At 47.2% G+C, this 13,772-nt stretch overlaps 1 protein-coding gene across 1 annotated transcript in view; it reads right to left on the minus strand.

Annotated features, from left to right (window-relative positions):
- FOXP2 (forkhead box P2) overlaps positions 1–13,772 on the minus strand; it is a 1,142,483-nt gene that overhangs the window by 69,971 nt on the left and 1,058,740 nt on the right. The gene's annotated exons all lie outside the window — the stretch shown is intronic.

Below are 13,772 nucleotides of genomic sequence, written 5' to 3' on the forward strand. Positions count from 1 at the left end.
CTATCATTTTTAAAAGGGAAACCTCTTTGAAATGACTTGGTACAACAATTTTTTTCTAATTATAAACAAAATTAAACCTGTTTTTAAGTACAATACACATACACACACAATATAATAAACCAAGCATAAAACCATCCATTTAAACAGGTCATTTTTTTAAGTTAAGCTTATTATATACATTAGAAGTATCTTCAGTCTATTAGGATATTTCTGAAAAAAAAAACTAGATTTGGACAGTATTCTTCATGAATATTTTATTTCAGTACAATAAATATACTTGCATTAGATCTATTAATGTATCATGCTGCAACACTGCATTCTTGTCAAGTCTTTGAAAATGGGCATTGCCTTACCTGAATGCCCTTTGTCATAAAGCAGGGACCCGCAGTCAAGAATGGGTTAATTCCTTCTGATCTGATAAGATTGAGTCTGCAAGATGATAAGTTCCTCTTCTTCCTTTTGTCTCCCAGCTTTCTGACGAGGATGAGCGGCAGACCAACATGCTGAGATGTAACAACAAGGTTAGTCCCCTCCCCTGAGGCCAGAACTGGGAGGAACCAGGGTGGGGCTGACTGCGGGTCCCTGCTTTATGAGAAAGGGCATTCAGATAAGGCATTCTCCAGAAAGGTGGGACCCGCAGTCAGGAATGAGACATACCAAAGCAATGTGTCCTAATGGGAGGGACCCGACTGGTTCAGCATGCTCAACCCTGTGTGAATGCTTTGGAGAACCCGGCAGCCAAAGGCTGCCTCCGCCAAAGCATAAACATTTAATTTGTAATGGTGGATAAAATGAGACAAGGAAGACCAGGTGGTGGCACAGCAGACCTCCTCCAAGGAAGCCTGCATAGCCCATGCAGCCGAGGTGGCTGCGCTCCTGGTCGAGTGAGCTGTGATGCATCTAGGGGTGGGTAAGGCCTGTGCATCATAGGCTTTAGCAATCGCTGCTCTAATCAAGAACCCCAAAGTGGCCAACGTAACCCGATGACCAAGCATAGATGGCTGGAAAGACAAAGAGGGATTCTGTCCTTCGGAGGGAGGTGCTCCTCTTCAGATAGATACGGAGAGCCCTCTGGACATCTAGGGTATGCCACATACATTCCAATCAGTGGGAAGGTTGGGGCAGAAATTGGGAAGGACCAATTTTTGGGACCGATGGAATGTCGTGTTTATCTTAGGAATGAACGTAGGGTCCAAAATAAGACTATCCTGTCTGGGTGGCAGATGCAGAGGTCGGGCCTGATCAAGAGGGCTGCCAGCTCAGAAATCCAGTGGGCCGATGTAATGGTGATGAGGAACGCAACCTTGTATGAGACGAGTCGAAGGTTGACCTCCCGTAAGGGTTCGAAGGGGCTGCAGGTTAGGGCGGATAACACCTTCATAAGGTCGCACATCAGGAAATGGTGCACCATGGGAGGCCTGAGGTTACTAGTCCCTTTGAGGAATTGTCAAATGAGAGGAAGCCTGGATAGGGAACCTGTGGACCCACATGATAAAACGGATGAAAGGGCAGCTACCTGTCTTTGGAGAGTGGCTGGCACCAATCCTTTCTCCAAGCTGTCTTGCAGGAATTCCAAGACCAGCGGCGTGGAAGCCTCCATGGGAGCCTGGTTCTTCCGGGTGCACCTGATGCCAAAAGCCCACTAATTGGCATTGTAGATGCGGCAGGTGGAAGGCCGGCGTGATGCCTGTATGGTGGCTGTCTGGTGATTTGTCTAGGTGATAAACAGGTCTACTGTCAGAGTGCTGAAGCGAGCTAACAGTTCCTGAAACATGACCAGGTGCAGGCGCCTCTCCCCATGGTCAACTGAAGTTCGGCTGAGCCAGTCCACTTGCTCATTTGCCACCCCTGAAATGTGTGTGGCCCGAATGGACCACAAATGTGTCTCCGCCCAGAGGCCCAATTGTTCGGCTTCCTCCATGAGGTGCTGGGAGTAGGTCCCTCCTAGGCAGTTTACATGGGTCTCTGCAGCCACATTGTCTGTCAGAATCAGAATGTCTCAATCTATGATCGTATCCTGAAACAGCTGGAGGGCCAGATGGAGCCCAGAGCGCCAATTGATGTTGTGGCTCAGTTCTCCTGAGTCCACTGGCCCTGGGCCCTCTGAGATTAGAGGTGGGCTCCCCAACCATGAAAGCTGGCATCCGTTGTCAGGACTAGTCAGTTGGGCTCTCTGAACTCCTGGCCCCTGGAGAGGTCCACCATGTGAGGGATTGAAGATCTTCCGAAGAAACCTGGACCCTCAGGTAAGAGGTGCTCCCATACCTTTGTTGGTATGGGAGAAGGAACCATTGCAGAGCCCTGCAGTGGAGGCATGCCCAGGGCACAATGCCTATGCAGGGGACCATCTTTCCCAGGAGCTGGAAGAGAAGGAGCAGAGAAACCGGGCTCCAAGCCCTGACCCGCTGTACCAGATCCCTCAGGCTGACAAGATGCTCCTAGAAAAGGTATACTCTGCCCTCAACCGTATCTTTGATGGCCCCTAAATGTTAAATATGAGTTGTAGGAGTAAGGTGACTCTTGGACAGGTTGATTGAGAAGCCGTGGTCTCTTAAAACCTGAAGGGTGGTGTTTAGGTCTTGCCTTGCCAGGTGTTCCGAAGTGGACTGGATCAGGAGATCATCCAGGTAGAACTGTATCCTTACTGGCAGAGTCCGGAGGTGGCCCACTATGGCTGCCATAATTTTGGTAAATACTCTGGGGGCGGGCGAGAGGCCAAACGGAAGGGCACAATATCAGTAGTGCTGCCCCCCATGACAAAATCAAAGGTATTTCCTGTGGGCCGGAAGGATGAGGACATGGAGGTACGCCTCCGTCAGGTCCCCTGACGTGAGGAGGTCCCCTCCCTGATGCTCTCCAGGATGGTCTGGTGAGACTGCATCTTTAACCCCCTGTAAATGATGCAGCAGTTCAAAGACTTGAGGTCAAGAATTGCTCTCCACCCTCCTAAGGATTTTTGGATCACAAACAGGCAGGAGTAAAACCCCCATCCGTGTTGGTCCTAAGGAACCAGCTGAATGTCCTGAATATCTAGAAGGTGTTTTATGGCCAATTCCATCAGGAGCCATTTTGTTCTTCCGACGATAAGGGGCAATGGACAAAGAATTGCCCCTTATTCGGGGTGGGTGGGTGGGTGGTGGAGAGGAACTCAAGGGAGAGGCCCGACCTGACCATCTCCCTGACCCAGGCGTCCAAGGTGGTAGTTTCCCACTGGCTGGCAAAAAGTGCCAGACGGCCCCCAAAGCGAGGGATTGATGTGCAGTCAGTGGGAATGCCAGAAGGGACGACTCCTCCCACCTCAAAAGGGCCGTTTGGGAGGGCCCCTCTGTCTGTCCAGGGCTCAACTTTGCCTGGAGGGGAATGCCCTTTGTGATCCCTGTGTCATGAAGATGTTGTCTGACCCCCAAAAGGACAAAAATAAGGATAAGGCCTAGCTTCTGCTCTACGAGAAAGGCCTGGGAGGACTTTCCATTTGTCCCTGGTTTCCACTAGAACGGGTTCCAGGGACTGGCCGAACAGACTGCCACCTGAATAGGGGCCTGAGGCCAGCCTCCATTTGTTGCAGGGATCCGCTTGCCAATGGCAGAGCCAGAGTAATCGTTGGGAGGAGACTGTGGCTCCTATAGCCTTGGCAGCGAATCTGGAGGTGTTTAGGGTGGTGTCCGCCAAAAATTCTAAGGCAGCCACAATTTTGTTTAAATCTTGCTGCCATCTGCTGTCAGATGGGTGCAAGCGGTTCTACCACTGTTTAAGCCAAAGCAGAGATGCCATGTTAAAGAACAAAGCTGCCATGGAGGCCTTAATGGCCCAGGCAGCTGACTGGTGTGATTGACCAGTGATTGTTCAGCACTCTTATCTTCCGGGCATAGCATCTCCTCCAGAGGTCACATTAAAACCGGAGAAGCAGACAAAGCCACCACAGGTGAGTCAACGGTAGGTACTTGCAGCAATTGGTAAAATCTGTGCCCAGGTTGTAGAGGCGTCTATCAATATTATTTGGATTGGGCCCAGAGGTCGATGCAGACCATTGTCGTTTCACGACATCAGTAAATAGCCTGAGGTGGGCCCCTCCTCTGTCTCAATGGCTGGCTCAGAAAACAGAGGGATTGAGGGATCGACCTCACCCGTAGAGGGATCCAGGATTGGCCGGACTGGGCCTAGCCTGGTAGTGGATTTGGCCTTGTGAAACAAGGACCGGAAAACTTGGGCCCAAAAAAGACCCACAAATGATGGCTGGTCAGGAAGTAAGTCCTCATCCTCTGACAAATCTGAATCTCGGATAATTTCCTCTCCCTCCAGATACTCCTGGCTGGGTGAGGTAGAAGAATAATCAAGATCTTGGGAAGGGGCAGCTTCCTTTAACTGTTGAGGATCCCTGTGATAATCCTGGGGTCTAGGATAATCAGGGGCCCATCATGGGCCTGTTGTTGCATGCAAGCCACCATGCTGCACTGGATGGCATCAGAAATAAAAGTAGCCATATTAGCTGGTATCTGAGGGACCTCCTGTTGGAGGGGTCTGAAGCCAGTGGCCGTAGGTGTAAAAGTCACTGCGGCAGAAGATCCTCTGTGGCTGGGTGATTGCCAATGGGATACCAGGTGGTCCGGGATAGGGCCAAACAGTCTGTTGCTGTTATCTGGCAGCAGAGGCGCTTGTATCTCCTCTGCATCATGAGACCAAGCTGCAGCAGTAAGGGGAACTGGGGCTGTGGTAACACCTCTGGAATAGGAGAGGTGGCTGTACAGCCTCCTGCAGACCCTGAGGCTGTCTGTTTGCCTCCTTGACTGCCTTTCAATGGCCTTCTCAATGGCCCTGTGCCTCTTCTCAGCCTCCTTTTCCGAAGCCTTAGAGGCTTGCTTATAAGGCTTGGCTGGGTTTTTTGTTTTTTTTTATGTTCCTCCCTAGCTAGTGCCACTCCTGGCTAGCTGGAGCCGCGGAGGCTCGCGCTGCCGCCTACCGCTTGTCCTGGGCTGTTGGGGATGGAAACCTCCAGACCCTCTGATCAAAAGGCTAGGAGATTGAGCAAGCCTGAGAATGCCGCCCTGAAGCTATGCCGGCTGGCAGAGATGTCGACGCACAGTGACCTTCAACGGTTTCTGAGAGGGATGGACCAGAGCCCTGGTGCCTTCCATGATGCTGCCCACCTGGGGCCTTCAGCGGAATTGGGTCTGCTCGCTGCCATGCTGGAAAGGGAGAAGCTCAATCTGCAAAGCAGGGAGCTCTCCCTGATGGTCCTGCTGCTGAGCAGCCTTCAGTGGTATCAGGCTGGCTCACCTTTCATGCTGAGAAAGGAACATTGGCTTACCTGAAGGTTCCTTTTATGTACACTGCGTGAGAGTCCAAAGCAATGTTAACTTCATCTGGCCTGAGACTGAGTTGAATTTGTTTAAACACACCTCCTCTTCCTGTTTAGCTCCAGTTTATTAATGAAGAAGCGGTATTGGAGAAGACGAACTCAATTTGAAAACTGGAAAAAACGGAACAATAACCTCCAGATTCCTGTATATAGAAAAAAACAATAAGTAAAATAGGGAGGGGTTGGACTCTCACGCAGCGTACATAGAAGGAACCTTCAGGTAAGCCAATGTTTCTTCTCCTGTACGCTGCTAAGAGAGTCCAAAGCAATGGGATATACCCAAGCTAAATATCCCTAGGGCAGGAAAAGAAAGATTAGGAAGACTCAGCAACAGGAAGAACTCGCTGCAGGACCCTCCGTCCGAATGAGGCCTCGGCTGAGGCAAATTGGTCCATCTTGTAGTTTTTAATAAATGGCGAAGGAGAGGCCCACGTGGCTGCTCTGCAAATGTCCAAGATAGAGGCCTGGGTGGCCCAGGCAGCTGTGGTGGCCGCGCTGTGGGTGGAGTGTGCAGTGATGCGGCCTGGAAGATGGTGTTTCTGCTGGTCGTAGGTCATCGAAATACAGGCCTTTATGCACCTGCCTATGGTGGATGGGGAGACTTTGGTGTCCAGAGTCCTTGGTTGAAAGGAAACAAATAGGGATTCTGTCTTCCTGAAAGGAGCTGTTCTGTTGAGGTAAATACGCAGGGCCCTTCTTACGTCCAGCGTGTGCCATCGACGCTCCGATGGATGCTTGGGATGAGGACAAAAAATCCGGTAAGATGACTTCTTGAGACCTATGAAAGCTTGTGTTTATTTTAGGAAGAAAGGTAGGGTCTAAACGGAGAATGACTCGGTTAGAGTGAAAAATGCATAAGTCCTTCCTGACCGAAAGGGCAGCGATCTCGGAGGTCCTGCGGGCTGAGGTTATGGCTATGAGAAAAGCGACTTTAAAGGTTAAGAGCTTAAGACTGGAGGAGCTCAAGGGTTCAAAAGGGGAAGACGTAAGCTTCTGAAGGACAAGGGTTAGGTCCCAGGTAGGGTATATGTGTACCGGAGGCGGTCGCAGATTGTAAGCTCCCCTCAGAAAACGTCAGATACGGGGGTGTTGAGAAAGTGTGGAGGTCCCATCACAGAATAAAACAGTGGCAAGAGCTGCAACCTGCCGGCGGATGGTGTTGGTGGCTAAACCCTTGTCCAATCCGTCCTGGAGGAATTGCAGGATATGTCTAATGGAGGCAGAAGTAGGTTCTATTCAATGTCTAAGACACCAGCGATGGAATGATGACCATGTGGCCTCGTAAATACACATTGTGGATGGGCGTCTAGAAGCCAGAAGGGTGGAGATGACCCCCATGGAATGCTTTTCTTTCCTTAGTATCTCCCTGTCAAGTGCCAGACGGCTAGTTGGTAACATTGAGGTTCTGGGTGGAGAATGGCTCCTTGGTGTAGAGAAATCTGATCCGGTGGAATTCGCCAAAGTGGATTGACGGACAGGCTCACCAGATCCGCAAACCAACTCCGTCGAGGCCAGTAAGGGGCTATGAGGAGAACTTCTGCCTTCTGTTCCAAGATCTTTCGTATGACCCTTGGCAGAAGGGGAGTCGGGGGGAAGGCATAAAGAAGGCCCCGGGGCCACTGACATTGTAGGGCATCTGTTCCTTCTGCTCCTGGGGTTTGGAACCTGGAACCTGCTCCTGGGGTTTGGAACCTGGAACCTTCTGCTCCTGGGGTTTGGAAGTTGTTTGTTGGTCGGGCTGGCAAAGAGGTCTACTATGGGTTGCCCGAATTTGATCGTGATTGTGAGAAACAGATCCGGATGCAGTTGCCACTCTGATTGATCGATGGTCGTCCTGCTCAGCCAATCCGCTTGTGTGTTGGCGACTCCGGATATGTGGGCTGCCTGTAGTGAGAGAAGATGTTTTTCTTCCCACAGGCCTATGGCTGCAGCCTCTTTCATCAATATGCAGGATCGGGTGCCTCCTTGACGGTTCACATGGGCCTTCGTGGTAGTGTTATCCGTCAGCAGTAGCACATGATGGTTTGATAGCTGCGCTTGGAAGTACCTGAGAGCTAGATGAGCAGCTCTCATTTCCAACCAGTTGATGTCGTTCTTGAGGTTGTTGGGGGACCAACGACCCTGAGTCACCTGGTCTAATAGGTGGGCACCCCAGCCGTAGAGGCTTGCATCCGTGGTGAGGACAAGACGGCAATGTTCCTGGAATGAGCAGCCCTTTGTCAGGCCTGGAGAAAGCCACCACTGTAGAGACTTTCTGACCTTTGGGGGCAGAGGAATTCTGATTTCGGTATGGCTGTTGCCTGTTCTTTGGTGTGGGAGAAGTAACCATTGTAGGAGTCGTGAGTGAAGATGTGCCCAGGGCACAATCGACAGACAAGAGACCATCTTTCCCAATAACTGTGAGAGCAGTGAAAGTGGAACCCTCTTGAGTGCCTTTACCTTTTTTGTCATGTCTCTTATGTTGAGGAGACGGTCTCGGGAAAGAAACACCTGGCAGGATCTGGTGTTGATTCTTGCTCCCAGATGGACAATTTCGGTTGTAGGCACTAGATGGCTCTTTGCTCTGTTGACCGAAAAGCCGTGATCCTGTAGGGATTGAATTGTTACCTGTAAGTCCCGTAACGCCTGCTGGGCGGAAGACGACAGAATCAATATATCGTCCAGGTAACATTGCATTCTTACTGGAATTGAGCGAAGGTGGGCCGCCACAGCATCCAGAATCTTGGTGAAGGTACGAGGAGCGGAAGATAGACCAAAGGGCAGGGCCCTGTATTGAAAGTGGGCTCCGGCATAACTGAACCTGAGAAAGCGTCTGTGGGCTGGTCTGATGGGTACATGTAGATAGACCTCCTTGAGGTCGATGGATGTTAGATAGTCCCCTCTTCTGATGCTTCCTAAGATTGAATTGAGGGAGTGCATCTTGAATCTGCGATATTTGATGTGAAGGTTCAGTTGCTTCAGGTCTAAGATGGCTCTGGTGCCGCCTGATTTTTTTGTCCACTAGGAAAAGAATTGAATAGAAGCCGGTCCCCTGGTGAGGCGTGGGAACCGGTTCTATGGCACTGATGGACAGCAGGTGTTGAATCTCCTCTTCCATTTGAGCCCTCTTGGTGGGTTCTTTGGGAATCTGGCATTGGATGAATCTCCTCGGAGGATTTGAATTGAATTCGAGGGAGAGACCAAGGGTGATGATTTGCAGTACCCAGGCATCGGTTGTCGTGTGGGACCAGGTAGGGACGAACTTGGTGAGACGACCGCCGATGGGATCCTGGCCGGGATAGTCATTTGTTCCTGCGATAAGGTCGGAAGCCGGATCCATGGGAGGGACGTCTGGTCTGGGATTGCCTGGTCCTGTCACGAAAGGACTGTCTGTCCTGAAACCTGTCAGGGGGAGGTTGGAAGGAACGTTGATAGGCCGGGGATTGGAACCCGGGATCCTGGGTGCGAAAAGGCTGTCTGCGGTAAGGAAGAGAAGGACGTCTGTCTAGAGACGTAGGGAAGGATCTTACGTTTGTCTTTTCCCTCAATTAAAATAGGGTCTAGGGCTTCACCAAAGAGAGATCCACCCTTAAATGGGGCAGCCGCTAACCGCCATTTGGTCTTCATGTCGGCTTGCCATTGTCTGAGCCATAACAGCCTCCTGGAGGTGATGCTGGAGGCAAGGGCTCGGGATGCAAATTTTGCAGAATTAAGGGTGGCATCCGCAGTGTATTCAGCAGCCGCTACCAATTTATTTATGTCCTGATGTAATCTGGAGTCATCCTGAGGAATCCTCTCCTGCATTTGTCTGAGCCATATCAAAGAGGTTCTAGCAAAGAATGAGGCTGCTGTGGCAGATCTGATAGCCCAGGCAGCCGCTTGATGGGTTTTGCGGGTGGAGAGTTCCGCTCTGCGGTCCTCCGTTCGGAGACCCTCTGCTGCATCTGAAGGTATAATGTTGGAGGAAGAAGCCAAAGTGGCAATTGGGGTGTCTACGGTAGGAACCTTGAGGAGGTCCTCAAGATCTTGATCCATCGTGTACATCTTTTTGTCTGAGCCACTAGGAGTAGGAATGGCACCAGGGTGACCCCATTGACGTTGGATGGTGTCCAAGAAGAGCTTGGGTGAAGGAATTACCTGTTGCTCTGAGACTGGTTCAGTAAAGAGGAATTTGTTGGGGTCTGACGGATCTGAAGCTCCCTCAGACTGGCGTAAGGCAACCCCCATGTTGGCCGTAACTTTGCCTTGTGTAGTAATGTGTAGAAAAGCTCATGGCGAAAAAGGCCGGTGGGAGCAGGTTTGTCTGGGGCAGACCCTTCGTCTTCACACAGATTATACTCTGCTATGTCTTCCTCCCCCAAAAAGGAATCCTCACTATGGTGTGAAGGGGTTGGAGAGCGTGTGCGCAGCGCGCATAGTCTGGGTGGGTGGCTATCAGAATGGAGTCTTTGGTCAGAGCTGCCCGAAGGAGATGGAGCTGGGAAACCTCTCTGAGTGAAGGCATTGTCAATGCCTTGAGAAATGGTTTGCATGATAAGGTGACGTATATCCTGAGAAATGGCAGGATTACTGTCCTCTCTGTGGGAGACTCCCGCTGCTGTGGGAGTGAAGGTGGCAGAAGGTGCCTGATGTGGAGGCTCAGGCATGGCTCTAGAAGAATCTTCAAAAACTGTACAAATTGTTTCCTGGTTTTCTCCTGAACCACTAGGGATAGAGGGAGACCATCCAGGCTGATTTAATAGAGGAGAATCTTCAGTTAGTGGAACAGAAGTTTCCCTGCCTTCCTCTGCTAATCTTTGTTTTGCTTTATCAAATTGCCTATCCAAGGCCCGTTGTCTTCTTGAGGCATCTCTCTCTGCAGCAGCAGAGGTTTGGAGAGAAGTAGAAGACTTAGATTTGGTGGCAGAAGCCCTTGATTTGGATCTGCTCTTGTGAGGGGGAGGAGCCACGCTAGTAAGGTGTCCTTGGGAGGGTGAGGCAGAAGCCCGGGAAGGAGATCTGCTGCGATCCGCCATCTTGGAAATGAGGCCTAGTGGTTATCAGAGGCCTTGGAATATATGTCCAAATAATATAGTGGCCTTGATCTGAGAATCCTGGAATAAGATCAAACAATAAGGGCCAGTTAGCACCAGGCTGACACCACAGCTGGATTCAAAGCATTCAAAGGCTGCCTGGGGGGTTGCTTTGGGGGGGGGTCCCCAAATGGCGCGAAGCAGACACCACTGCTCCTATAGCGCCTTTTTACTGCAGCGTTGGCAGGGGGAGCTAGCCTCCGACACCACGGATCTTTTTCTCCACCCCTGCAAGCGTGAAGCCGACACCACGGCTTCTCCTGTGCTCCGCTGGCCTCCACTTACAGTTTGGTGAGGTCCAGCGATGTCCGTTGCTCAATCCGGTGATTCCACGAGGCTTGAGAGGCTTGGAATGTAAAAAAATGGCCGCCGGCCTTCGGGCGGCTCAGCTGAGCGAGCCTCTTTCCTTGCCGCTCCGGCTCCCAGCAGTCAAAGAAAAACAATTGGGCACTTTAAAAACTTTTTTTAAGAATTTTCCTATATTTATTGAAGTCCTATCAGCTGTAAAAGAGTCAAAAGCAATGGAGCTAAAGGAGGTAGTCTCTCTATGGCTGACTGAGTTAATAAACTGGAGCTAAACAGGAAGAGGAGGTGTTTTTAAACAAATTCAACTCAGTCTCTGGCCAATCAGATGAAGTTAACAACCCATTGCTTTGGACTCTCTTAGCAGCGTACAGGAGAATTTAATGCTCAACCAGCAAAGTGGTAGGCAGGCAAGATCAGCTAAAAGCAGTCAGAATGGGACAGCTCAGAGAAAATACGTCTGTCCAATCAGACTGAGTCTAAAAGCTGGAAGGCAAGAGGAAGAGGAGGAGTTTATCATCTTGCAGACTCAGTCCTATCAGATCAGGAGTTAACCCATTCCTGATTGTGGGTCCTGCCTTTCTGGAGAAATGCTACCATTAGACATGTAATGCCCTATATAGTTAATGGATTGGAGAAAATTTAAGTTGTTCTTTTGCCTTTAAATTGAAACTGAATTGATATAAAAGAGTTTTTTAAAATTAAAATGCGTCTTTGCAGTGAAAGAGAGTAAGAGCAAATACAAGCAGATTCAGATGACTGTAAAACATATCACCGTTTCAAAAAGAAAGATGAATTTTATGTCTTTTTAATTTTGGGTTTAAATCTAAGAAAAGTACAATAATGTATTTGAGGCTTTGACTTTATAGATCAAGGTATGTAACAATGATAGAAAATTAAGCACTGATATAGCACATGGAAAAGACATATACTGTACATTTGACCAACCTATTCCAGAAGGCAGAAACTGATGTCAGAGGTGACAGTTTCTTTTGATAATAAGCAGAAATAAATAGCAACAATGATAAACCACAGTTTCTCATTAATCTAAAATCTATTTTAATATATTATAATTATTAAACCAGAGTCTTACAAAATAACCGTAAAAGCAAATGAAAAAGTAATTGTGAAAGGACCAAGCCAAACACTGATATAAAATTATACTCTGGGTGAATAGAAGTATTTATAAAAATTAGTTTTTTGGGATAAGAAAAAAATGGAGTTAAACCAGTTACAACTCTTTTATCAATTACGCTTAGAACAATATATTCAGTATATGAGTTACTTTCAACTGGAATAATTTTCAGCAGCTTAATTAATTACAGCAGAGACAAACAGTATAACTTCTTTAATCTATAAACAGAAATATTACAGATCATAATATTCTCCTAAAGTACTGTTCTAGAAATACTCTTTAAAATATAATTAAATCTTTTCCACACACATAAAAAGAGTAAATTTTAAAAGAAAAGCAAACATAATTTGCCTTAAAATATATTAAGAAATATATGTATGTAAACTCGCAGACATATGAAAATAACACTTGTTTCTAAAGCCATTATGAGCTTTACCTCTATATAGCTGTACCTCTATGCTCTGCTGTTAAACCGCTGAGTCTATCCTCCATTGGCTTTATACCATTTGAAACATAGGGCTTTCTAACATTTCTACCAACATCATGGCAACAAAGCAGTGCAATTTCAAATGAACTAATTAACTTAATTGTTGATGAAGCATGAAGCAGTTCATTGACCCTGTTAGTTGCACCATGACAACATAAGAGCATCAGCTTGTGAAGTTACTCATCTATATAAACCTACGTATAACTTTTCATTAGGATTCTTTGTTCACTAAAGCTATGCATGACTATGTTTGTGTTCAGTCCTTTCACAGTACACAGAAAGAAAATATAAGAAAGAAAATGTAATTTTATAAAGTTTTTAATTATACAAACTTTATAAAATTGTTAGATACTTTGCTCATAATTTTACTTTTCTCTTATGTTGCTCCTAATTTTAAACATACACTCCACCCATTCATGCTAAATGCAAACAAATATGCTGGATTCTCATTCTATACTTCGTAGTATGACAGGATATAAAATTAAACAAAGAGCCAATATAAAAACATGATAATGTGGTGGGATGATAGAGAAACTGTAATTATCTCATGCACATTTTACCTTCTCAAACACATTATTAATTTTTTTGGACTTATGCTCATATGTTCTAGCTACACTTAATTTTTTTGGCATCTTTACCAGTAAGGGATGATTCTAAGGAATTGTGCAGTCAACTAATAAATTTTCTACTAACTGACTTTTACCCAGAATGTGGGAGAATATTCTTACAAAATATTTGTATTCAATATATGTAGCAAAATCTATGGTATTTTGGTCAAGGTTTTTGCTACCCCTTCACATGGATTGAACATAGTATTGCAACATTTCCATGTAGAAATTGGAATAGAAATTAAAACTGAATGTATTTCTCTTATGCTCCCAGTCTTCCAAAGCAAAAGAGGAATGCCTTTGAGTAAGGGCTCTGCATTCAAGATTAAGAAGTAGTACTCTCATGAAGCCTTGTTCCATGCAGGTTGTTGTCTCAGAGTAAAGTAAATAGGAGCTTTGGTGATTGAGTTCTATAAAGATGCTGGAGCTCCCAGCAGTGTTTGTAAGCCAAGAAACCAAAAAGTTAGCTGTTGGAGAATGACCAAAGCCCTGTCCCTTTGCGTGGATGTGTGATATCAACACATGTACAAAAGGACAAAATTTTGATTGTGCTGCTGTGATGGCCAACTTAATTTTGGGGGGGACCTTCCAAATACCTTTTTTAGAAACTTAATAATGGAGTGTTCCAATAATGGAGATTTCTTTAATTCATTTAAGAACTGATGAATAAATTAGGTGCATAGTAAGAACAATGATTGTACATGCTAATTAAGCACCCTTACTTCTTCCATCAAGATATCATCTATAGGACTGAATCCCATTCCCATCATCATCTAGAATGCCTGAGGCCCACAGGCCCATAGCTGTTCTATCTCTTGTAGATAATATAGTT

This window comes from Ahaetulla prasina, chromosome 7 (assembly GCF_028640845.1).
Source record: "Ahaetulla prasina isolate Xishuangbanna chromosome 7, ASM2864084v1, whole genome shotgun sequence".
NCBI classification, from domain to species: domain Eukaryota; kingdom Metazoa; phylum Chordata; class Lepidosauria; order Squamata; family Colubridae; genus Ahaetulla; species Ahaetulla prasina.